Source organism: Stegodyphus dumicola, chromosome X1 (genome assembly GCF_044657685.1).
Source record: "Stegodyphus dumicola isolate Sdum_Otavi_A_Nest chromosome X1, ASM4465768v1".
Lineage (NCBI taxonomy): Eukaryota > Metazoa > Arthropoda > Arachnida > Araneae > Eresidae > Stegodyphus > Stegodyphus dumicola.
Window position 1 is genome coordinate 186,819,519 of NC_140780.1, and position 27,069 is coordinate 186,846,587.

Below are 27,069 nucleotides of genomic sequence, written 5' to 3' on the forward strand. Positions count from 1 at the left end.
TCTAGCAGAGGTATCGACTTTGTTATCGAATTCGAAATGCTTTCATTTTGACAAGATTCAAGTCAGTTTATCCTTTTTTTGAACATTTTTTTCTGCAATGATACTGGAAGCTTTTAGCATGATCTAAATGCTGAAAGTTAGAAGTAATATTTGCAGGAGGAGAAACTAATGTTTTTTAGCATGAGGTAGGCTCGTGTATGCCACACAATTTTCTAATTTTTCTAACTTTCTAATAAAAGCTGGTTTTTTTTTCATTGTTTAGTTCTCTGACAGATTTTAAAAAAATCAATTAAAGTACTACTTATCATCCATCAGTTCTTGAAGTTACGCTAAGTTAGAAGTAAATTCTTGACTCCTTTCAATCATCCAGGTTTTTCTGTTTCTGCTAATAACCAGTGCAATCTTCTTAATTGTTAGGTCCGCATGCTGTAAGTTAATAACACAGTAAATCATTCCTTCAGTTCTTAAATCAGTTGCTGTTTCACTTTTAAACATTAATGTGTGTTCTGTTAATATTCTGTAACACAGTCCAATTTTGTCTGTATTATAAATTTCGTGTAACTTGTATTCATTTAACACACTAGGTTAATTTTTTTTTTCCAATTATCAGCCGCATGATGATCTACCTCTTCCTTTTCACCAAGCAGGTTCCGATAATAAAGTTATATCTACTTTCTAACTTGTGAGCAGCTGCTACAAAATTCTCTCCTAGTATTTTAGTGAGTTCCGTAGCTTTTACAATGAAAAGGGCTCTAGAAATAAGAAATTTTTTAGTTTAAAAGCTTGACACCATTCTAGAAAATCAGTTTGTTCACCTTTGGATTTTATTTTTTACTCTCCCTTGAAATATTTGCATTTTTATTTAGTTCTTAATTAATTATAATTCTCATTTAAGAAAATTACTCTATTCTGTTTAGGAAATTCCCAGTTTAAATGCAGTTTTTCTGTAGCTGCACTTACCGAGAACGTCAAGATTTTTTAATAATTTATCATTTTTTTCGCGTTTCCTTCAGCCTGCAGTTATTACTAGCTTTCCATTCAAATGCTATTAATGTAAGATAATCTTAGGAAACATTTCACAAACATTTTGAAAACTCTATGTAAATATAATGTATATATCTCGAAGGGAAGCTTTTCAACATGGACACCTTAAAAGTCGGAATGCAGAAGTTGCACATCCACCTCCTGTCAGCTGATAATCTAGGAGGAATTCCCACTCATTTTCAATGCCTCTAGACCAGCGGTTCTCAACCTTTTGACTAAAGCGTACCATCTAAACAAAAATTGAAAACCTTTAGTGCCACAACTATAAAGTATTACTACCACCACCATTCTTGAACAAAGCTCAGATAGCATAAATTTACTAGTGTTAGAGGAAAAAACTCAATCAGGATGTTGGGGTTTTAATTTTTGAATTTAATAGTTAAAAATACTTTGCATCTTTGCGTACCACCTTATTTTTCTCTTGAGTACCACCAGTAGAGAACCCCTGCTCTAGAGGATTATTTTTATTAATCTAAAGGAAAAAAAAGTTCTGCGTCTCTGAGTTTCAGTCCAGACAAAGGTCTCCAAATACAGTGTCTCACAGGTAAAGGACAGCGGAGTAGAAAGGTTTCTGCTAATCTCATTCTACTAAAAAGCTAACATACCTAGACAATAAATAAGACACGTTCCACAATAAGTTAAACGTATGAACTGCAGAGAGCTTTGATTAGTAGGATATTTTGGCTCTGAAGTAGGATATTCTAGTACTGAAGAATGAATTTTATAAAATCTGAGTTTTGTAAGAGCTGTAGATGAGTTTAATAAATGGCGACTTTTCTATTGATCAGTATCTGTTTGTTCCCCCCCCCATGAAAATTTGAACATAAAAAGAGGCTGATTTTATCACTGATGAGTTTAATATGCTGCAGGTGTTGTATATACAATTTATTTATCACATTTTTCAAATTCATGAATTGGTATGGATAGGACGTAAATACGATTTAAAAAGTTACCAAGAAACAGTCTACGAATTGTAAGTACTGTGAAACAGACCGCAAATAAAATATGGAGATATATTTGGCCAAGTCTTTTTAAAAGTGTACATTATTTTCCAGTATGACGCTCATCATCTTTTTTGACCTGTCAAGCTTATTCGTAATTCGCACTTGGAATATTCCAATGAAGCCTGATATTTATTTATCAATTTAAACAAGCAAGAGGGAAAAAAAAATCTCAGATACATTGCAATTTGCCCGTCCTAGCTCGCCAATGAATCATGCATGACAAACAGACCCATAATTATCGTTCAGCGACGACAGGCGGCTCGTTCTCAGAATAAAAAGAATTGTACAAGTCTTAAACGCGGGTAAACTATGAAGGCTATAAAAAAGTGAAAAATAATTAAAAAAAAAAGTCAATTCTTGCACGCGATGCTTCGGAGAACGCCGTCTTCATGGCCGATTCAGATGTAGCCTCCTTATTTTGTTATTGTTGTTTCCAACCGCTTCTTCCGCTGCTACTTAAGACGATGACAAATGATGACAAAATGAAAGGAAAGTAAATTCTGAGCATGGCGCCTTCAACTCCATATGGCTCATAAAACTCCTGATTAAAGATTCAATATGTATCGTTTTCATCGTCATGTCCGGTTAGTTTAATCCCCCCTCCATGGCGAGGTTTATTTCCTTATACATAACGATGAGATGATGGGCAGTTAACTTATCATTTAACGCCAAGCAGAGTAGGCTATAGTGAAACAAACCGATTTGAAAACTATAATGAATATTAACATTTAAATTTATTGTACAACACGCGCAGCCGATCAGTGAATAAATACTGTGTGTTTGTGTTGTTTGTGCTAGCTATTTATGCCGTATTATAAAATAGGTACAATATGTGAATAGTAAATACCATTCTCTGACGGAATACTGTTTGGAATTTTATTATTAGTAGCATAGTTATATTGTGGCACTGAATTACTCGCAGTTAAATAATGCATTTACATTAGGGCAATGAAGCCGCACAGACCGGATCCAAGTTGATGGTTAAATTAGTTTAAGTTTACATGATCCGTAGAGCAAGAATCTACTTGTAACTTTGTAACTAATGTGGACCTTGCCTCTCAACAATCAAGTATAAAATAGCTTTATTATTTAATTTCGCGACTATATTATCATTGGCAGGATGCAACTGAGTATAGGCGTTAACAGTGGCTGAGTGGTTAAAACCACTGAATACTGGGAGTTCGACCTAGGTTCGCTCCCAGGCGAGCGGGCTGGGTGCATGTTTGGTTATCGTGGTTTTCTTCATGTTTAACATGAATAGGAGTCAGTTCCCGTTAGGAAGTCCTAAACAAGGGCATCCCACCCCTTAAGCGGATAGCCCTCGTGTGCTTTGGCATATTCAATAACCTAACCTACGCAACTGAGTAAATGTAACGAAGCTCTGAATTTCTTCAAATTGAATGCGAGATCCTTTAGTTGATTTAAATTCTAAGATAAGCGACTTTCATAGATTTATTTACACACTAAAGATTTGTTTTAACAATAAGAATAAATAAGCATACGTCTTCACGCTTATTAGGCTTCATTACTTTGTTATTTCACTGCACTCTTCATGCAGGAAAGTGAAAACTGTGTTCAGAATGCCACAGTCACAGTCAACGGGTGGCAACATCGATTCAAAATATCAAATACTGTTATCTTTTTAAAAGTAAAAAAAAATACTGAATAATAGTTGTTTGTAAGGATTGAAAAACAGTCACTTCCTCCAATTCCCCTCCCCTGCTTATGACATTATTGTAATGTTATATCTAATATCAGAAGTTTGATTGAAAGGATGTAATAGTTTTTCAAGTCAAACATTTCTTAGTCGAGAAAAGGAAAACTTATTTCCCCCTCATATGATGACTATTTTGATTAATGATTTTGATTTTTAACTTTTTCGGCCCAGATGGCCGGGAAAAGTTAAATGTCCGGGAGTCTTCAATTTACTTTTTAAATCAGTAAAAAGAAAATCCTTCTCCTTCCCATTTTTCTTTCTCTCCTTTGCTTTGTGACAAGGGGTGGCAAGTGGATTATTTCGTTGAGCTCCAGCAATTTGTATCCCAAACAACTGGTTGGCTGCATGGCTGGTTATATGGTTTTCGCCATCTGTAACTTGAAAATGAGTCAATTTCCCTTAGATAACACTCCGCGGAAGCATTCCTTCTCATATCCTTCCTACGCTTTTCTGAAGTGGACTAAAAAATTAACAAACTCTATTTTCCCTCTTTTTCAATTTCAAAGTCATGTTTTTCCTTTAGAAATTCCCGCAAAGTCATTATAAGTATAATACTTTCTCAACCTTCAGCTATTTGAAGGTTAAGTTGTCTGAATATGGCAAAGTTAATGATAACTATCTGCCTAAGGAAGTGATGCCTTCGTGGAGGATTTCTAAGAAAAACTAGCTAGCTTTCTCGTTGCACAGCGAAAACCAGTCCTACAGAGAGTCCATTCACCTAGGGATAGAACCCAGATCTACCTGTCAATATTCAGCTCTATAAACCACTCGGCCTGTGATGGAGCCAATAAGAGGAGTAGCTGAGAAACCTATTTTATGAAAAAATGCACGAAATAAACGTCAGTTATGAAGATTTGTTTTACTTCAGCTCTGGAACCCTAACGATAAAGCCAAATAGGGTTTGGCTTAATTGATTTTGGCAGGAGAGATGCCTTCGTGGAAAACTTTCTAAGGAAACTGGCTTGCATCCACATTTAACAAAGGCTAAACCCCGAAACCGCCCGTCCAACCATCCCATTCGCCAGAAATTGAACCTAGGTAGAACTACCACTATTCAGCGACTTCACTCGGTCGCTAAAGCTAGACAAGGATATTTCATATGCGAAGACTTGGCTGCTCAAAGTAAGCACATTTTTACGCCTCGTGCACGAGTATATATGTTGTATACAATTGTGGCAAAGCACACTAGGGCTATCTGCCTAAGGGAAGGGATGCCTTCGTGGAGGACTTTCTAAGGGAAACTGGCTCGTATACACGTTACACATGGGGAAAACCACGAAAACGTTCATGCAGCCAGCCCGTTCGCGGGATTCGAACCTCGGACCGAACTACCAGTGTTTAGCGACTTTACCGCTCAGCCGCTGGTGGGCCTACCTCGTGCACGAAGCGTAGTTTACAAACATATATAGGGAAAACAAGATTAATAACTGATAATTAATTTCTCGATTAATAAAGAATAAGCTGAGTGTGTCTTAATCTAACTGTCTAGCTCAGTAGAATGAGTTTATGATTACTAAGTTATCTGTGACCCCACATTTATGTACAACCAGTTTATGATTATTACAACTGCAAATTTATCGACGCAAAGGGCGAATTAATTTCTACTTCTGTTCAAATACAAAATTAACTTCTAGACTATAGTATCAGTTTAGGTTATCACCAATGTTTCCTGCATTGTTTTACCACTTGTATCTTTATGGATTAGCAAAAGAATAAAGAAATCTTTTTGAAGAATGCAATAATGGAATGATTTACGCCACATGCCGCAGTATATACATTGAATGCAGAATAGGAGTTGAGTGGAAGGACTTATCTAACATGCAAAACAGAAAAAGAGGATAAGCAGAATAAATTGCTAAACAGAAATAACTTGCGTTTGCTTGTGATTTTTCACATCTGCATGGAAAAGGTAAGCGGCAAAAAAATTAGTTTTCTGAAAGACCTTTACTGACATATGGAAAAAAAAGCATTCTTTTTTAGGCAGAGCGCCTGCGTGTTTTGCGACACAACAGCAGCCGAGTGCTAAATTTGCTGAACACTGGTAGTTCGGTCCGGGGTTCGAATCCCAGCGAACTAGCTAGCTGCTAGTTGGACGTTTTCATGGTTTTCTCCATGTGTAACGTGCATACGAGCCAGTTTTCCTTAGAAAATCCTCCAAGAAGACATCCCTCTTCTTAGGCAGATTGCTCTCGAGAGCTTTGCCGTCATCAAATAAACCAAACCAATGTTCATCTGAGAGATATATGCACTAATGTTGCCTACTGGCAACTATTAAGTTATATTGTTCTTATCTCTTATATGTGTTCTTGTTTTCAAATTAAGCATTATGAGTAAAATTATTTTAAATATCATTCTGCTTCGTTCTACATTTGTTAAAACATCTAATCTAAGAAATATATTTCTTACCAGACTCATTTGTTACAATTGAAATAAGTTGATGATTAAAGTGCACTTTCTTGCTAGAATTATCAACCTGGCTTTTAATATCTTTCTAGACAGAAAACTGTTTGGAGAATTTGAATTGAATATTGTGGATGGTAATGGGAATCTCTCCTTAATTTTAAAGTTTTCACTGGTTCCTTCCATTTCTCGAGTCACTGAATCTTAGCAGAGTTATTATTCCTTCCATTAATAGAATTTTTCGGAAAATTAGCGGGTTTTCCTGTAAATACAATAAATCTAGAAACACTGATTTTTCAGATGTATTTTTGGTCTAAACGGGAAAGACATAGTTAAATTATCGATCACTTTCTGCCTTTATGAAATAATGCCCATTAGTGGCCGAGTAGTTAAGACTTCTGATTATTCGCAGTTCTCACGAGCTCAAAGCCCTACGAAACCGTCATTCTTAGCTATTATTCATTATTTAATTTATTTTTATTTGGTTTGTTTAATGCTGAAGTTACTGCTTTTTATTATATATGTAAAAAAAGTCTGATAACATCAAGACTAAATTTTAATCAACAAATTTGCAACTTTTTTTTTTTCTTTTCTGTATAAAAACTTAAAAGTTCTAAGCTTTGACAGAAATTCGAAATACGGCTTCCTTTCCATAAGTAGCCGGGAGGCTAAAACCACCCTAAACTCATTATATTCAAAGCGAATAGGCTGGTTGCATGATGTTTGGGGGTTTTCCTTTTGTGTAATATGAATGCGAGCCGGATGGTCTAAAAAGTTTTTCATTACGGCATCTTTCCTTTGGCAAACAGTTCTTCCTTCATTAAATTAACAATCTAGTTTTTCTCCGGACGAGTTCTTAAAACTGCTTTTGCCGTAATCAATTTTAGGTCTTTTCTTACTAAACTTTTAGTCGACCAGATATTCCTCATACCTAAGATCATGTGCAGCACAGATGGAGCACCCTGCTTGCCGTCTTAGGGGTTCTACATTTTTAGTCGGAAATCGATGTCAGTGTTTTTAATCAATTCATTTTTTGTAAATCACTCTTCAAAATCACAATAGTATATGTTTCAATGTTTGTAAAAAAAAAAAAAAAAAAAAAAAAAAAAAGTGTCCAGACACAGTTTATCAAGTTTGTTACTTAAATTTACACCTCGATCACAATTCTTCACTTACTATTAGATAGAAAACTGTTGCAATGGAAACTGCACTAAAATATCAAAATTGTTATTGCATCGTTATTGTATTAAAAGAGTACATAGCAGTAAAAACAACTAAATGTTGCTAAAAAATTTTTACGAACAAGGTAATGTCTGTTAGTACAAGTACAGGCTGAAGCAAGGCTAATAGCTGTGCATCCATGTAGTCATATTATAAAGTACCAGAAGTGGGCGCAGCCCGACACATCTATCATATTTTATTTCTCCCTCCTTTCTGCGTGCCTTCGTGATGTAACGGTTAGCACAATCGGCGCATATTCGAGAGGTCCAGATTTGAGTCCCGGCGAGGGCACTGAACATTTTTCATGCTTCCTGCTTCAAAAATCATAACAACTCTGCAGCAACGCACGAACTAAAAGGTGGTTGATGATTATTCTTCACCACCAGGATTTAGCGATTGGGTCCCTTAATCCCTAGTCGCCCTTTGAAAGGGGGAATTTTCTCCCTCCTTTGTGCATTCCTTCGTGGTGTAACGGTTAGCACACTCGGTGCGGATTCGAGATGTCCAGGTTCGAGTCACTGCACATTTTTCATGCTTCCTGCTTCAAAAATACTAATGACTCTCAATATTAGGTATCGCTGGTCCTTGCAAACTTTAAGCTTCCATCCTGATTGGAATTCCGAGGGACCCCCTCCGGAGGCCGATATAAATGTTTTCAACACATTTTCTCTTACCAGCAACCTCTCGAGGCTCGCCGTACATTTTGAGCCCATCCTTTCTGGAAAGATACTATACGCTTATAAACATCCATGTATTCTACTCGCTTCGGACCCGGGCCCTTCGGGTCACTAAACACTATTTCGTCTGGGCGTCTATCTGTTGGTACAGGGTGATCAAAATAAACAAATGTTCATGTGACTAAAGCAGAGAAACATTAATAGTTTGAGTATGATTTATAAACGATGTAATCGTAGTTTCGCCATGTGTAACGTGAGTACTGATGATTTTTTAAAAATCTTCTACGATTCCTTGAGGGATGTCCCCTCAGGACAGCAGCTCTAGTTTACTTTGCCATAATTCATTCAAGGTCATTGTTTACGTTCCGATGTTCGAATGGCGCCGAAATGGAAGGAGTAGATTCGATTTTAAATATTTTTAAAAAATTCATCTACTCTCAGTTTACACACCAAACTGTAAACACATATTGATAAAATATTCATACGTAAACACTTGATAATAATATAATCACACAGTTAAGTTTTAAAATAAGAAATACTATAACAGTTACAGGTCAGCTACGTTCTAGTGACCGAAATCGTCGACGACGAATCCCAAAAGCGTATGGCGTTAATATTCTTATAGCGTGTGGCGTTAATTATTCTTATAGAATGACAAGTTTTGAAAACTATCATGATTGAGTTCTATAATGATTGGTAATAATTTAATTTATTATTATTTAAGTTGACTAATTTTTATGAAAAATTTGATTTAAAAGCAAAAGGCTATTTTATATTAGGAAGAAAAATCTCATTTGAACTGAAGAATTTTTACATTATTCTTATTATTGTTAGGAATATTATACATCCTGTTATAGAGGAATTTGAATTTTGGTAGGGATTCGAACTCAGACTTCCTCGTCCTCTACTATGCACTACCAAAATCGACAGCAAGTTTAAATGCTCTTTGGTTGGATGTTTGCTCATAGGACTGTTTATCTGCGTGTCTCTTTCAGTAAGCTTCCCTGAAGTTGTTGAATATAATCCATCAAAAGTCTGTTAGACAAAAAACTGGCAAGAAAGGCCCTTTAAATCATGAACTTTTAGTTTTTCTTTAAAAAAAGTGCTTATGAATTTAAGCATTTAGAAATACTTAATAGTATTAAAAAGGCTACTAATATTATACTGATAATCAGTTTAAAAATTGTACAAAATAATGAGATTTGGTAATTTTCAAAAATTTATAAATGAGGATTTGAAAATTTGGAAAGTTGCCAAGGCAATATAAAATAATGAAGGAATAGGTGAAAACGAAAGAAGTGGATTTTGGCTGTTGATACATAACCGAAAATAAAATCATAAATAGAATTGATGGAAATTTAATCCTTGAAGAATTAGGTCAGAATGCAAGATATGCTGGAAATCAGTTTACTGTAGAAAGATGTCTCATATTTTAGTCATTTAAGATCGACACAAAAGTATCGTTGTAAATAACTAGCTTTAAACTAATAAATGAATAATATATTATAAAATTCGCATATATATGAAAAATATAATTACAAAAAAATAAATACGCTAATTACAGACTGAAAATGTATAGCACAGATGAAGTGCAGTAGGAAAAATAATCAAAGTAATAAACTGTTTTTACATTAAACCAATTGCTTAGCAAACTGATTCGAATTAGAAAATTTTCAAACGTGCAGTTCCACCGGCGGCCAAATGGTAAAATCACCGACCACAGCTAGTTGAACCGCGGTTCAAATCATGATGGCTACAGGTGACCAGTTGTTGTTTGATTAAGGCAAAGACTCGATGTCTATCTCCCTAAGGAAAGGGATGTCATCATAGAAAATTGAAAACTACGAAAACGCCCATGCAGCCAGGCCGTTTGCTGAGACTGAAATTATTGGAAATACAGCGATACACACACACACAAAAACAAAAACAACAACAACAAAAAATTTTGCTTACTTAGAAGTACATAATAGAATAAAACATTCCACTAAATCATTCTGAATAGGGAATTGAAAATATAGAAATCTGTTATATTTGGTGCTGCATCACTGTTTTGAAGATCTCTCGAAATTTTAAAATTTCTTCAGAAATTCGCCTTCCGCGATCAAGAATTACTTTCTAACACGCGGGTCCCCCCGATTACCTATAGAATACTAGCAGTTAATGTTTTTTCTATTATGTGTTTCTAGATTCGTATATATCTCTGTCTCTCTCTCTTTTTTTTATTTTTTATTTATTTTTTTTTTTTTAGGAGAAAATGAGAGTTTAAGGTTGGAAGACCTTCTTTGCAAACAAATCTTTGCTGTTCTCACGTAAATAGTTCTGGTACCAGGAGCTCATGGAAGTTAATTCTGATATTAGGTTTAAGAGGATTAATAGATAATTTTGAAAGAGCAAAAATAAAAAAAAAATTAAAAAAAAAAAAAAAAAAAAAAAAAAAAAAAAAAAAAAAAAAGATGGGAAATATTATATTTGCTTGACCAAATCAGGAATAGGTTCAGAAAATCCATTTGACTACTGCGAAATAATGCATTATTTTCTCTCTCATTTTTTTCTTTTTGGAAAATTACTACGCAGAAAAATTACGTAATGAGTATTACTCCTGTGTAATTATTATGCATAGGAACTCTGCTATGTTAAGCATTTAGAACACAAGCATTTTATGTTGTGTCTAAGAGAAAGAAAATTAATTTCAGGTCCTTGAAGAAAAGAGAAAGCCTTTGTCTTTTTAAATATTATATCAAATTTTCCATTCAAAACATAAAACAAGTCAAAAACAAATAATAAATAAAAAATTACAAATGTTAAAATGGTGCTGTTGTCAGAAACTAGTTTTAAATATAATAAACAGATCTTACGGGAAAAAAGAAAAAGAATTAAAAATTAAAACTATGTCAGCTGCAGAACGAAGCATATTGTGCAAGTACGAATCTTATAGAAACTATTATTTTGCATCTCAGATAAATGATGTATAGGGTTTTATATTTGTTAAATTATTATCTTATTATTTTTATCTTTATTCTCACTTGTTCTTTCGGTGGCTCCCACCAGGATGCAAATTAGTTAATGTATATAAGAACAGAGTTTTTAATTTAAGGGACAACTTTTGGCAGCGACCGCTGATTGTCCCTGACCTACGTATTCGACCAGCCCCGGATTTACTTAAACCGGCTTTAGCCTTTGCTAATTGTGTCCATCGAGTAATTCGAGGGGCCTGAGCCAAAACTTACAGTAGAACCTTGCCGTGTGCATTTTTACTTATGTTTCATATTAAGTTCTAATAAAAAAGTATTATTTTAAGCTTTCAACCCACCAGCGGCCGAGCGGTAACGTCGCTGAACACTGGTAGTTCGGTCCGAGGTTCGAATCCCGCGAACGGGCTGACGGCATGGGTGTTTTCGTGGTTTTCCCCATGTGTAACGTGTATACGAGCCAGTTTCGCTTAAAAAGTCCTCCAAGAAGGCATCCCTCCCTTAAGGGCAGATAGCCATCGAGCGCTTTGCCGTAATCTAATAAACCAAACCAAACTATTGTAAACTTTCTTCTGTATTCAGTGTTATTTCAGCCAGAACTGAGCATTCAAGTAGTGAGAAGAAAGCTTACTTCAGGAAACCTAAACTACAAGTTATACATATGGCTTCATAGCGGCGTATTATTCCCTCTACTACAGCGCTATTAAATCTAACAATTATTTTGAAAAAAAAAAAAAATGCTTATATAGAATTTTTGGCAGTGGATAATGACAGCTTTATAACCTGTTTTTTTTTTTTTTTTTTTTTTTTTTTTTTTCAGGGGCTTGGAACGGATTTATTAGATATAGCAAAGAAAATAAGGGCTAACTGTCTAAAGGAAGGGATTCATTCTTGGAGGAATTTCTAAGAAAAAGTTTCACCAGAGATTAATGCTAATGCATGATATGAAATTCACTGAGTGAGTACTTTTCGATATCGATATAAACCAAAGAAGAATTATTTTTACTTTTCAAAAAGCAGATACACGCATACACACACACACACACACACACACACACACACACACACACACACACGCACACACACACACACACATATATATATATTATTACGAGTTTTGCACATATGTAAATAACTTGAGAGAAATTACATGGGAAATTGTAGTATTTTTTTTGCATAATGTAACATGAAAATCTTAGAAACGAAGCTTTGCTGGAAAGTAATAAGAATACAGGGACAATTCTATTTAACATTTAGTAAATTATTATCTGTCTCAATTGAGGAAGGTTTTTGGCGACTAATTTTTGTCTCTAAGTTTGGCAAGAAATCGCCAAAAGTCTCCAAATTTGGTGACCATTTGGTGACATTTATCCAGTCTCTGTATCACCTTAGTGGCCATTGTAATTGAATAACTGGAATTGATAGTTCAGAGCTAATTCGGAATACTGAGTTGTCCGTAGGAGCTTCGCCTTTTCAGATGCGCTTTGCATTGCTTTGTGTTTAACGTTCTTAGTAGTCTGAAGTGTAGCTACTGATTGTGCTCTGTGATACTGAAAAGAGCTGTAAGAGTATTTTTGTGGAAAGTTTCAGATCTGTAAATTGTTACTTTTTGTAAAACCAATTTCATCAAGCTACAATCGGTTCTGTGTGCATTCAATCTATTACGAACCCGTGCGCATGCAAAAATATTTTAGGAAAAAGAATTAATTCAACGATAAGAGACAGCACTCCATTCGCTGAACTTCTTAAATTGTATAGTAAAGGATTAAAAGTACTATTTGTTTTTATAAAAATGCGGTCAGGTGCAATTATCCGAAGTGATTGTGTTCAATGCTGGGTGCTGTGCCTCTCATATAAGTCTGGCAACAGCTGCAGGAAGAAAAACTTGGCAGTGCTGGAATGGCAATAGCGGATGATATTCTATAGATTTATTTTTTAATTTTGAGTCGACGTTTTCCTTTGCGATATTATTGCGTTAAAACATTTGAGTTTTGGGTGAATGAAATGAATCCGCTGTCCCGCTGCGGATATTAGTAAAATATATTTAGAAAATTAGCTGCGTTGGAAAGAGCAAAACCTTTTGTTTGAATTTGCGGTATTTTTCCTCCTAAAGTTGCGTCGAGTTCAGAATATTATGCCAGGCTTATTCACGCTGGTGCAGATAAGTTCAAATTTTGTTTATTGTGTTTATAGTGTATAACTTGCAAATATACGAATAGAATTCTATTAAATAAACATTTAAAATTCTGGAATGGTGTTTTAAAATGTTAGTTGTAGAGTATTCACATTGCTATGTCGGAGCCAGTGGCAGTCAGGTGTAAAGTAAAATTGTTTTTGCTCCACGACATAACACTGATAACTGTAAGAATGCAGATATTACGCGATGAGTTTAAAAAAAAACGATCTTAATTTATTTCCGAAAATTCTACATCAAATTTTCTAAAATTGATCAGCTTCTAGCATAAAAATTTGAACTAACTGCAGCTAACCACTTCCACTACAACTGTTACCTAAAACTATTATATGCAAGGAGAGATAGTAAGTTTTCTAATTTTAAAAAGGTTTGAAGATGTAAATATTGCTTTTATTGGATAATTTATCAAAGTTACCGTTATAGCTTTTTAATATATATTTCTTTTTACTAGCAACGTATTCATCAATGTTTATACGGAAAAGAACTAGAAATGCCGTAATATCGGCTTTAAATAATCATCTTTCAGCAGTCCATGCTTGGGTGAATACGAAACGCCTTCCAATTTCAAGATAACTGTTATCAGCTATGATGATCTGCGATAAATAAAATCAGGTAAAAAGTAGTAATGTCTGTAAATGATACTTGCTTACAGTAAACTCAGTTTTTTTTTCCTTCTCAAAAATTTCGCCTCTTTTTTTTTTCCATGTAAAAACATCCATTTCATGTTCTGGAGCTCATACGCGAATCGTGTAAACATAGTATTTTAAATGAATTCATGGTTTTTAAATCGAACAGAATGATTTTCTGGGTGGACATTGTTTATCAATGACTAGAAGTTATAATTTCCTCAATATCATAGCATAGTATTTTGACCCTGATTACATAGACTGATAGGGGTTCAGTACCTTCTCATTCTAAGCAAAATACGTAATTCAGATTAAACAATCATATCACTTGATGAAAGAAGATTGTGCAAAGAAAAACGAACTTTCAAATTCAAATTTCCATACCGTTACTAAAGAAGGACAAAAATATTCCACCCGTAATCATTATTTATAACCCCTTTTGCCTCTTTTCTCAATGGTATGCAATCAGTTATACGCGAATTTCTGAAAAATTCTAAACTTTTAAGCAATTATTGTAGTTTTGCCACAGAGGATATCAGATTTTTTATTGCGCAGTTTTATATAAATAATTTTTAAAATAATAAATAAATGTGGGCCTTCAACACATCATTGTCCCTCCTGACTGTCTTTACCCCTTATGCAATCTTAAGGAACACATGGACTTGCCACATCTGCGCAAATGCCTTGCCCTTCCTCATATTTCTATGTAAGTGCTTTATTGATGGCGAGGAATGCCTTATGTTTATAGATATAACTAATGTTAATTTTCTTATCTTTATTTTGTATTTTATTTGATATTCAGTTTCATGTATCGTGCCATTAGAAATTTAAAAGTAAATATGAATAATAGTTAAATTAATTATCATAATAAATGTATTATTATATCACATTTTAATTAACGAATATTTATCTACATATTTTTTACAAAATTACTAGCGTGTCATTAGTTACAATTTTTGAAAAAAGGTTATACATGTTATTTTCGAATAAAATTTGTGAAAGATGCCCTTATGTTAGTAAAACATTAATCATAAGCAATGGTTTGCAATTATCATTTGACGAAATGCTAAAATTCGAAATTTTGAAGTTAATGAAATTCAATTTTTATACAGCTGTTAAATCGATTCTTCTATTAGGTGGGGTCAAATTAGCAAGTTTTTGCCTGAACTTGACTGGATTTTCAGCTAGCTACAAAATTTTTCATCCCTCAATTCTACAGATTTTAATCTGCAAAAAGGTGCCGTTTTAGAAATTGTTTCAGATACTACAATTCTCAGAATAAACGTCAAATTGTCACATATCTCTGTATTTCTTATCTTAAAACTGTTGGCAATACTTGTAAATACATGTACGTTTTCATACCCTAAATATCTTCATTTGGTAACAGTTATTAATTCATAGTTTTGTCTTTATAAAGTGGCGTGATAGCTGAGGAAATACACTTTTCTAATCTTTGAAATATTTTCATGTGTTTAATTTCATGTGTTCAATCTTTTCATGTGTTTAATTATTGCTCTTTTCTTAAGTATTATTCCTTCCACATTGCGTGCATTTTTCTCGCATAGTTCAGCAGTTTTATAAAACTGAATTTATTCTAATCAATCCTTTCAATAGACCACTGGGGAATGCATTTAAATTTTGTGCTTGCCATATGCTAATACTGACGTCAAACGCGTTTCTAGTTATATTAATTTAATCAAGTCAAAAAGCACGAAGTTCCATGAAAGCAGAGATATTGAATAGCCCCTCTTAATGAAAAATGATTTTTAAATTTGTTACTAAAGGTAATATGTATTTCTAACTCTTATAAGACATTCATAATAAACTAGAAGCAAATTTCTATACTGATTGTGAACATAATAATGATGATATGAATTTTAATTTGATCGAAGATGAAACATTAATTTCATTTTTGTAGTTTAGTTTAAATGCTAGAAAGACCTTAAGAGATAAAGATTTTTTAAAATTTTCGGACAGTTACATTATGTAACATTACGTAACTTTGTCACGCGAATATTATCAGTATGACTTAGTAAGCGCTACCATTACGCGAAAGATAAAATCTTTATATTATCTTTCACGGGGCTTACAAAAAAATAGTCGATTTCCACATTGTTACAATTCAACTGCATATACATCATAAGTTTGTCTTTCAAATTATTGGGTCATTCCATAAATAGTGCTGCATTTTTTAATACCTCTTTTATTTTTGATAATTACGATAAAGAAAATTCTTTTATAATTTGAAATACTCTCTCTTCCTTCTTTGCTATTATCACCAAATCTTTGCTATTACCAACTTCTTTGCTATTACGTCCTACATACCCTGGTGGAGTAAACTTCCCCAGGGTATGTAGGACGTCGTCGTCCAGCTCTACAGAACTTTCAGGTAGAGGCTCATCTTCTAAGCTGTAATCTCGACTTCAGAATTTCTGGAAACACTGCTGACACTGGATTAATTTTATTTCTCGATTCTCTTGTACTGCATTAATATTCCTATTAATAATTGTGTAACTGAACTCAAAGCAAAATATGCTGAATATGCTTTTTTGTCACTTCGATTTAGTTTTGAAAAAATATCTACTAAAATCGAACTGAATTCTTCAAAACTTGCCCTAAGAGTAAGTGACAAGATAAAATTACTATGCTTTTATAACAAGCTAGTGTAGGCAATTTAACACGTTTCTCTCCATCTTTTAGTTCAGTTACAAAAACCGAGCTATTTAACAGATTACCAAACATAAATGCATTGCTTAGAAAATTAAGCAAAAGTACTATATGTATTTCTTGTTTATTTATTTTATTTTTAATAAAAATAATGAGATTATTTCCTAATTTCTTTTTTTTTTTTTTTTTTTTTTTTGTGTGTGTGTGTGTGTGTGAAATTTAATATGCTCTTTATTTATGATGTGTAACACTGGTAACATAAATTTGCAGAATTATTATAATTAATTAAAGATATTTCTAATGCCATATACCATATACCTCGTACAGAATTGTTTTCTTTTAATAAAATATGTTATTTATATAAATTTTATCAAATTTCTTTTTGTATTTTAATAAATACAAAAAGTATTTTTTAATAAATACTTTTTTGTAAATATATCGTAATTCTGAATTATAGTTTTTTTTTTTTTTCAAATTTTAGCAGTTTTTGAGCATTGCAGCTGAAAACATCTTATATGATGCTGTAATATTCTGTACTGTGTACTTTAAAGTTATAGTTGAGTGTGAAGAATCTTAAGAACTGATAAGCGAATAATCGCTTGAGTTCGTGGTACAGGAAATAACAAGTAAGAAGGGTGAAATAACCCTTTATTATTCCAATAAGATGTAACAGAACTCCGTCTTGGAGTTGTACAATAAAGCCGACACTCGGGCTTGAACTTAAGAGACTAAGAACTAAATTAAACTAATCTTAACCAAAAAGATATAGCTGAAGCTATCAAAAGTCTAACAGAGTTTGCCCCTTAAAGCTGATTAACTGCCAAGCTATCAAGGGCCTAATGTACGGCCAAGCGTAATAATAGCTTAAGAGAGAGAAGCCTAAAAAGACAGACGCGTGCTAGCCAGAATCTTTGATTCTCTCTTACTAAGACAGTAGAACTTCGCGGTCAAATACCGCTCTTCCTCAATTGGCATTCAAACGTGATTCTAAAACTACGTTCTGGCCGAAAGTTGTAAGATGAAATTCAGAAATGATAGAAAAAGAAGTTTAACTCAAAATTTAACTATTAGATAAATTAAAATAATCCTTACAATGCTTGTAAATTTTTTTAAATGTTATTTTATTCAGTACACTGATCTGAGCTTTCAACATTATGACAATCGCAAATATTTCAAGTTGAAATATTTTTCTGAGCTTAGGTTCTTTTGGTAATTTTCTGGAAATATTTATTCTCAGATTTTAAATCTATTATGAGGACGCTTCATTCCTGTTTTTTATTATTTGGGTAAAAATAAGTCATATGAATTCTGTCAGAAATATTGTCTGGCCATTTTCGGAGAACGAAGATAATAAGATTTTACAGTACCAATTTTTTTGTTTTAGAGACAATACCCCACCTACTTTAAGGACTTTTTAATTCATTAGGAATAATTTACTAACATGGAATTCTCTTCTATGAAAACTTGCATAAAATGTGAAATTTCTTATACAGGGTAATTAGAAAACCAGTTCTCCGATAAATGAACCTCTGACGGCCTATCTGCTCAACTAGTTGAAATGAAATTTCAAATATTGATAAAGGTATGCGTTCGAGATTGTGATGTTTTAGAGCTCAAAACGGTTACAATAAAAATCTTTTGAATTTTTCGAACGTTAACACCGACTTTTTTTCTGCTCAAATTGAAAAACTATAAATGGCACACTCAAAAACGCGTGCTCGTCAGCTCATTGAAAAATTATAAATAGAGTTAGAACAATATGCGTATGACGAAAATTGCCGGCGTAAAATATTTATATAGAGCATTATAAAGGACAGCATTGTAAATAACTCAAGGGAAGAGCGAGAAAAAACTTTTATTGGAATTACAAGTTTTCAACGTACTCACCTTCGCAGACGATAACGCATTGCATGCGGGAGATTGCTGACAACAATTAGAATCGCAGGAGGAATCTATATAACTTTATGGCATATTTCAATTCTGACAAATCTCGTGAATTTAATTTGTATACCTTAGACTTCAAGTAACCCCAAAACCAGCAGTCCGTCTAAGTCAGATCAGGGGATCACGGTGGCCACGCAAAGTTACGGGAGATGACTCTATCTCCAAAGTGCTGTTGCAGCATTTGTCGAACACATGTGGCGACGTGTGAAGGAATAACATCTTGCATCCATACAGTGTCATAAATAACATTTCGCTGCTGCACTTCTGGAATTATTTTATTCTGTAAAATTTTTATATACCGAGAATGGGTTTTCATACCTCGTTAAATGACCTCTTTGAAGATGCATGGACCGAGAACGAATGTGTTTGCGATTCCACACTGCACAGTAACTTTAGCTTTGCGTAAAGGCGCTGGTGTCACATCTTGAGTATTTTCGTCAGCCCAGTGAATGCATTCTTGGGAGTTTACATGACCATATTACCCGCAGTGGCCACCAGCTATCTTTGTTACATCTGATAAGAAAAAAGTCGACATGCTATTGCTCTTACTTTGCAGTTTCATTAAGTTAATCGTGGGGATCACACTGCAATCACCCGACACCACCTTCGATGGATTTCGACATCAGTTCGATGGATTAAGACTTTGAAAAATAGACAGAACTTCCCGTGGCTTTTGCTTTATGCTAAAAAAAGTGCCCCTAAGTTCAAAAAGTCCGCCGAAAATGTTCGTTAGGACAGTTTTATTTGAAATATAAAATTTATTACCATTTCATCTTTGGAGTAGCATCAATCGAAATACACATACGTGTTGTGTTCCAACGTACTTAACGTTTCTCAGTGCATTAAAAGAATGATTCTACTGGTATGTGTGGTTGATTAGCCACCTCATCGTTATGTATATCTCGAACAACTGATATATATATCTCGAACAACAGCAAAGGGAGTGGGGGAATATGGCAAATAAGATGGTTGTGGCATGTTAGAGATCTGTTTTGGGGCTAATAATTCCTTAACCGACATAGCCATATACCTGTCTCCGCTTCGTTTACCGGCTTCTTCTCACTTAGTCATAACTTTTTTTACATATTAACCACCTCTGAAAATATACTCTATCGGCACAGTTTCATGATGAATGATGTTAAAGTTATCAAAGAAAACAATCAGCATAACTTTTACTTTTGACTTAATGGCTTATGTTCTTTTTGGGTCTCAGAGGCGTAGGCGTATGCCTTTCTGCCTCGGGTCGTAGGCGAAAAACTTTAGCTCCTCTGCTCAGTCAAATACCTAACTTAAAATGTGATATAGTGCCGAACACTTTAAATATTTCATAAAAAAACTCTATTTGCTCTGTAACTAATATACAACATAGGTTCGCTGACCTGGATTATATCATTTTAGACATTTCCCCTATGCAGAGTATGTTAACACTCCCCAGCTTAATTCATGTATTTTAAGCAGGATGCATAATGACACGACTATATCACTAATGTTTTGAGCTCAAGTGCATATTTCTCTCATATACAAACTTTAAACTTTTATGCGATGCCCTGAGTGCTCTTTTTCTTAGTTAAACAACAACAAAAAAAAAAAAAAAAAACAAGCATTTGTTTCTGGCCTTCAAAACTATTCTTCTGACTATAATTTTCAGCTGATTTTAGTAGAAATAAACTGAAATTGAAAGTAGATGTAGTTGTTTTTATAAAAATATAAAAAGCCTTTCACTGAAGAAGATAATTGCAGCAATTATTTTTTACTCTTAATGCATACGCTCTCTTCTGGAAAGAATAAAACGGTTAACATAAAATAGTGCGCACTGAAGAGAAACTGCATTTCGAGTTGTAAAAATTACTTTAAAATAAATTGCTAATTACAAGAATTTTTGCGTAAAAAAATTCATTTCTTCATAACATTTAGAGATTGAGTAGGGTTTCAAATCCGGAAATGTGAAGGATTCGAACTATCCTCCAGTTAGGATCCTCCAGTTGCTAGCTGGACATGCTAACCACTTATTCCAAGAGAGCACACATGGGAGATCGAAAAGCGATATAGTTGTTTTTACAATGGTATAATAACTTTTCATCAAAGAAAGAACATTGCAGTAATTTTCTTTGCTTTTAATGCATACGCATAACTCTGGGAAAAATAAAACAATTAAGAAAATATACCACGTCCATGCCTTTTTTCCATGCGAATCCCGGAAAAGAAGGCATGGACGTATGCAATTGTCTAGCTTTCTTTCTTGCCGGTGTAATATCGGTCGCCTTCTGTGATGTAGCCTGAGAAACATTCTCGATGATGAGACAACTAAATTACTGCCGATTTTAGCCATTTCCGACAAATATTTAACTAGCAAGAGTCATATGCAGAGTATGTTAACATACTTGCATGTTAACATACTCTGCATAGGACTTTATTTTCGATAAATAAATACATTGAAGATACTTTACTTAAATTCCTAATATTCGTATATAATACGATTAAAATGAATAAGAAAAAAAATGGTGCAATAAAATTCTTTAAATTAAAATTATAATTCTGTGAAAACAAGAATTTAATATGAATGTATAATATTATCTGCAGAGTTGATAATTCAAATTTGGTTCCTTTAGATACGTGGCATCAACATTATATCTGTATCAGAACAGATGGAATCCGATATAAAAACATTTCATTTACAGATGACCTTGTTGACGGATACCCAACTATGAGTGATTATGACTTGTTGAACGTACTGGAAATTACATCTAATATTTAGCTCTAACTTAAACATATAAATCGCACTACAAGACGAAGAGAAAAAAAAAAAAAAATTGCCGAATTTTTCCCGCGCTCCATGTTTGCCGATAAGGCAGTTATAGATTATCCGCGGGTCAAGTACTTACCCATTCAGTTGTTCAAAGTCAACCGCCTAAGCGGCAAATCTCAGTAAGAATTCGTTGAAGTATCTTCCAATAAGCAAACATAAGTGGGAAAATCGTTCCGCGCGTTATTTTGATAAGGACAGCGAATGAAGAATTAAAAAAAAAAAAAATCTATTTTACTTTTCAGGCAAGTTTTATCTAGATAAGTTTGCTTTTGAAATTGCAGGTTGGATTTGTATTTGAGAGCAGGCGTGGCACAATGCGTATACTATACTGTACAAACGGCTTTTCACTATCCCAGCAATTTTTAAAATAATTACACAGAGTATGTAGGATAAAATGTCTTCAGAAAACTGAATAAACGGAAAATTGAAGCCGCATTATCCAGGAAATGAGAAATGAGGGGAAAAGAAATGATATTAATTCTATAATAAAATAAAAGAATATTGTCGTTTTTTGAAACTTTAGCGTCACTATGAAAGAAGATTGCATTTTAATATAAAATTTTATTTTTGAATCCCCCTATTTCATATATACAGGGTGATTAAAAAATGGCCATATATAGAAAGTGAAAGCGACTGTAGTTCTCTTTCAGTTCTTTTGATCTGGAAGTCGAGAGAGTAGAGATATTCTACCAGGCAGAGTCTTATGCTTGCAACAGGAAGCATCTGAACAGGAAAGCGATTACGCATAACACTATCACCAACCTGATCTTTAGAGGCATAGCCAGGAACCAACTGAAGATTTCGCGCCTTCTGTTTGCCAAAATGCAATGGGGAAGCAAAGGGAAATTCTCCTTGGATGCTGCGCTTAGGAAAAGGTGTCCGTCTTTCCCCTTCCCTCCAGCCACCTTACAGATTTTTTGCTCCAGCTATGTCATTGCCTAAAAGCTCAAAAGGCTGGAAATGTTGAAGACAAACCAAGGAACGACAGATCACGAACGATGAGGCAATTTTGACATAGTTTTATCAGTGATGGGTAAGATTTCACAGAATATCTGCAGACGAGTTTGGTGGCAATCAGAGCAAGTTGTAACTGCTGCAGCACCTATATGAGGATGATCAAGACAGAAGACTAGGATTTTGCGAAATGGGTACAAATGCAACTCCATGAATATCCCGATTTCCGCTGCGGCATCCTGTTCATCGATAAGACTAATATTTATGTTCATGGTGATGTCACTCTCCAAATTATGCGGTTTTGAAGTGTTAAGAATAGTCACTGGTTATATGTTTTCAAAACGCATCGGTGTGGTGGTAACGAGATGATCGCGTATGGGATTTGGGACGCCAAATTCATTGGTCACAATCTCATTTAAGGCATTTTTGATGCAGAGACATACTTTTTTTTTCTCCAGTATACTGTCATGTCCTTAGTTTTAAACGAGGATGGTGCATTTCCCGTGTTCTTTTAACAAGGCGGGGGCCTCCCCTTCCAACTATGGCACATACGGTTGTAAGGATTATGTTAATTTTATTAACAGTTAAATTTTAAGTTTACCGCCTGAAAACCCGCACGCGTATAGGTTTGCAGTTGATTATCATAAGTTGAACAGTATAACAAAATATCCCACGTATCCCCTACCAATAATTGACGAAATAATTAGAAAAATTCGCTCGACGAAGTTCATGACAACCCTAGATTTGACTTCAGGTTACTTTCAAGTCGCCGTTAAGCCGGAGGATGTCCAGAAGGCAGCGTTCATTACAAAATCAAGTGTCTATGCCTTCTTAAGAATGCCCTTTTGTTTAAACGGAGCGCCAGCTACGTTTCAAAAAGCTATGGCCATAGTCTTGAAGCCACTTTTAGGTAAAAGTACAATTATTTATCTTGGCGATATCATAGTTACCAGCGAAACATTAGAGGAACAATTGAAACATTTGAAAGAAGGTTTTGGACGGGTTTCAAAATAAATGCAAGAAAATGCAAGCTCGCGGCAAAGGAGTTGCGATACCTCGGGTACAAAATTTCTAATAAGGGCATAGAGACTGATGATTAAAAATTAGGTCAATTAAAAGTTATCCTCCTCCAAATACGGCTAAGAAATTGTCTTCATTTTTGGGCTTATGTTCCTATTATAGAATGTTTATAAAGGACTTTGCGAAAATAGTTTAGTCTCTTCTAGTGCTAAAAAGAAAAAAAAAAAAAAAAAAAAAAAGTAGATTTTCTTGGACAGCCGATGTGAACACCGCTTTTGAACAATTAAAGAATGCCCTAATCAATGCCCCAGTCCTTAAATTTCCAGAAGGCGAACAAAGTCTAGAAATTTCAGCGGATGCATCCGATTATGCAGTTGGAGCGGTGCTCTCCCAAAATGGGCAACCTATAGCTTTTTTTTCGAAAACTTTGAATGCTACTCAGAGGAACTGTTCAGCTACTGAGCGAGAAACGCTCGCTGTGTTATTAGCAGTTCAGAAGTTTTGTGTCTACTTCGGAAGTTCACCGATAACGGTCTACTCACATCATGCAGCAGGGGGTCGCTTGTATTCAGGAAAAATTTATCGCCTCGCTTGATACGGTAGACTTTAAAATTACAAGAGTTTAATTTAATTATGAAACACACTCCAGGAAGACAACGCAGTCGCCGATGCCCTTTCACGAATAAAAATTGATGAAGAGGGAAACACAATCAAGTGTGCTATGCTCACCTCAAGAGCTATCAAGCCCGTGAAACAATAGTCGAAAAATTGAAAAAGGACCCGGAATTTAAAAATATTTACGCATACCTGGAAGACCCTGAAAACTTTGAACATATAGATTTAACGGCTATTCGCAAGAAGGCACAGCATTACGAAATAATCGACAAATTGTTATTTTATACAAAGGTAACAAATGAAAATCAAGAATACCGACCAGTGATCTCAGCGAGTCTACGTTTAAGTATCTGAGAGGAGTTGCACGATCTACCATCTGCTGGACATTTAGAAATCCGAAAAACACTAAAGAGGGCACGCGAAGCGGTTCATTTTCCGTAGTTACAGAAAGTTGTTACGGCGTATGTTAAGTCGTGCCATATGTGCCAGTTAATAAACGATGTTAATTACAGCCCGGCCGGGTATTTAAAAAACATAAAGACCACTTTTCCAAATGAAATAGTTGGCATAGATTTGATCGGACTCTACCCTAGGACAAAAAGTAAATAAAAACAGATATATTTTAACAATCGTTCACCAATTTTCAAAATGGGTAGAAATAGTCTCTCTTAAACGAGCTTTAGCTAAAATAGTCGCAGATTCGTTCTTAAATAAATATATTTTAAAATACGGGGCCCCACTAAAAGTAATATCAGATAACGGAAAACAGTTTGTTAGCAGTATATTAAAATTTGTGCACAGGACTTGGCATACGCCATCTAAAAATGGTACCATATAGACCGCAGTCGAATATAGCGGAACGCGTAAATAAGAATATTGTAAAAATTATCAGGGGATATGTGAAAAATTTTCATGACCGCTGGGACAGCTGTGTCAATGAGTTAGGTTTTGCCTTGAGAACCGCAAAGCATGATACTAAGCAGAAACCTCCGCGGAGTTATTTTTAGGGAGAAAAATCCTAACGCCTTTGGATAAGCTGTTCTGGTAAAAGTATAGTTTAGGGTACCCCTTGGCGAAACTTGGCGACTTTTGGCGGTACATGGATAGCGATTTTGTGCAATTCTTTGCCTCGTTATTTTGGCTTGCGAAGCGGTGATTTTTGCGCCAAAAATCGCCGCTACACAAAGCCAAAATAACAAGACAAACAATTGCACAAACTCGGTATCCATGTACACATCGACTTATTTTCACTTTAAAAAAATCCCCGAATTGCACAAAAATGACATTGCGCACTCTTTTAACTTTATCCATGTACACGTCGACCTATTTTCACTTAAAAAAAATCCCAGAATTGCACAAACTTGCATTGCGCACTACCTTTACTTTGTCCATGTACAATATATTTTTACTTAAAAAGTCAATGGAGCACCAAATTCTACAATATAGGCAAACAAAAAATACATAATCTCAATAAAATACATTTTAAACCAAACAATAAAATAACATAAAAAAGGAAAAACATATTATACATTTAAGCACTACCAAAAGCAAATATTCACTTACCCTATTTAGAAGTTCCTTCGTCTTTAGTCTGTGGCACAAATCAAAATATCAATCATACTCAAATGACTTTTTTCAAACCAGGTACTCTTGCTGATCGAACGCTTCACATAGTGACCATCTGAACCTTTCTTCCTACAAACCCATTCAAATCCATCTAAACGGTTTTTACGTTCGACTAGACGCATATCTTTCCTACATACAGGACACTTATAATGGCTACTAAGTAAACCTTCATTTACACACCAGTCAATTAAAGCTCTTTTCCCCTTTCGCTCCAATCGTACAGAAACTTCAAATTAATCTTACTACATTTGGCCATTCTACCGTCTAAGGAATCAAACCAACACACACCACAAAAACGCTCACAAAACATCCCATGATTCAAAATTTCCCAGAATCATGCACCCGATTACGTCACAATCGAGCGTTTCCATACCATTCAACTAATCAGGCTACCATAAATGAAACAACAACTTGGCGATAAGTCAAACAACAACTTCACCATAATACACGGTTACCTTAAAGTCTACTCTACCCTCTGTTCTTTGTACAACAGAGACAAGAAGAATTCAAGTTAAAAGACATTCAGAAAATTATCGACGAAGCAATTAAAAGCTCTGATACAGCAAGACAAAAGCAAAAACTGTATTATAGAAATAGAAGGGAATTGGAATACAAAGTGGTGCAGAAAGTTCTTAAGTTGAAATATTCGTTATCATCTGCACCCGAAAACAGAGTTGCGATGTTTGAGCCCAGGTTTGAAGGGCCGTACATGGTGGAAAGAATAAGAGAAGCCACGTTTTATTTAAAGGCCGAAAATGGCCAATAACTGGTTGCAAATATCGATCAGTTAAAACCTTATTACAGCCGAACTGACTTTAAAATATTGCAGGATTTATTACAGGATCCTGGAAGTGAGGAGAGAAACCCAACACAAAAAAGGAAGCAGAGCCAACAACTTCGACCAGGGGAATCCATTCCAGTAATGCTACAAGCGCACAAAAAAGGAGGAAGTTAGCACCGACTGATCAACGAGTCAGAGCCGAGGATTCTGCGAAAACTCAAGTACCATCAACCAGAAGAGGGAGGCCTGCTGACAAGGTTCCAGTAAAGAAGAAAATTCAACGACGAATGGAAACTAGACGTAAACCACAGTTTCCAGCAGCAACAACTACAAGGGAGGCCCAAGGAGGACCAGGATGGAGACCGAAAAGCCAGAAAAGACCTGTAGAGACAACCGTGCCGGATCAACAAGTTAGAAGGGCCAAGAGAAGATTCAAAGACCCTGAAGGACGGATATCCCCACCGGAGCTAAAAAGAAAATTGGCATTCCAGAATCCGCAACCCTCCCGCAAGAGTCCCAGATTCCTAGACAAGGGGCAAAAAAGGAAAAGGTCGGAAGTAAACGGCGCGGAACATCGAGTTCGAGAAGAAGATTGGAGGTCATCAGGTTCCCGACGTTCGAGCAATTCTGCAACATCAGAATGCAGGAATACAGAAAAAGATAAGTGAAAATTTCTTTGCTTGTTTTTCTTTGAAGTTCAAATTATATAATCTTGTTCTAAGTTGCTAAAGATGTTTAGAAAAGTTAAATCGCAGATAGCGAAAGATTGATTGTAAATGTTCGTAATCATAGATTCTTATGTTA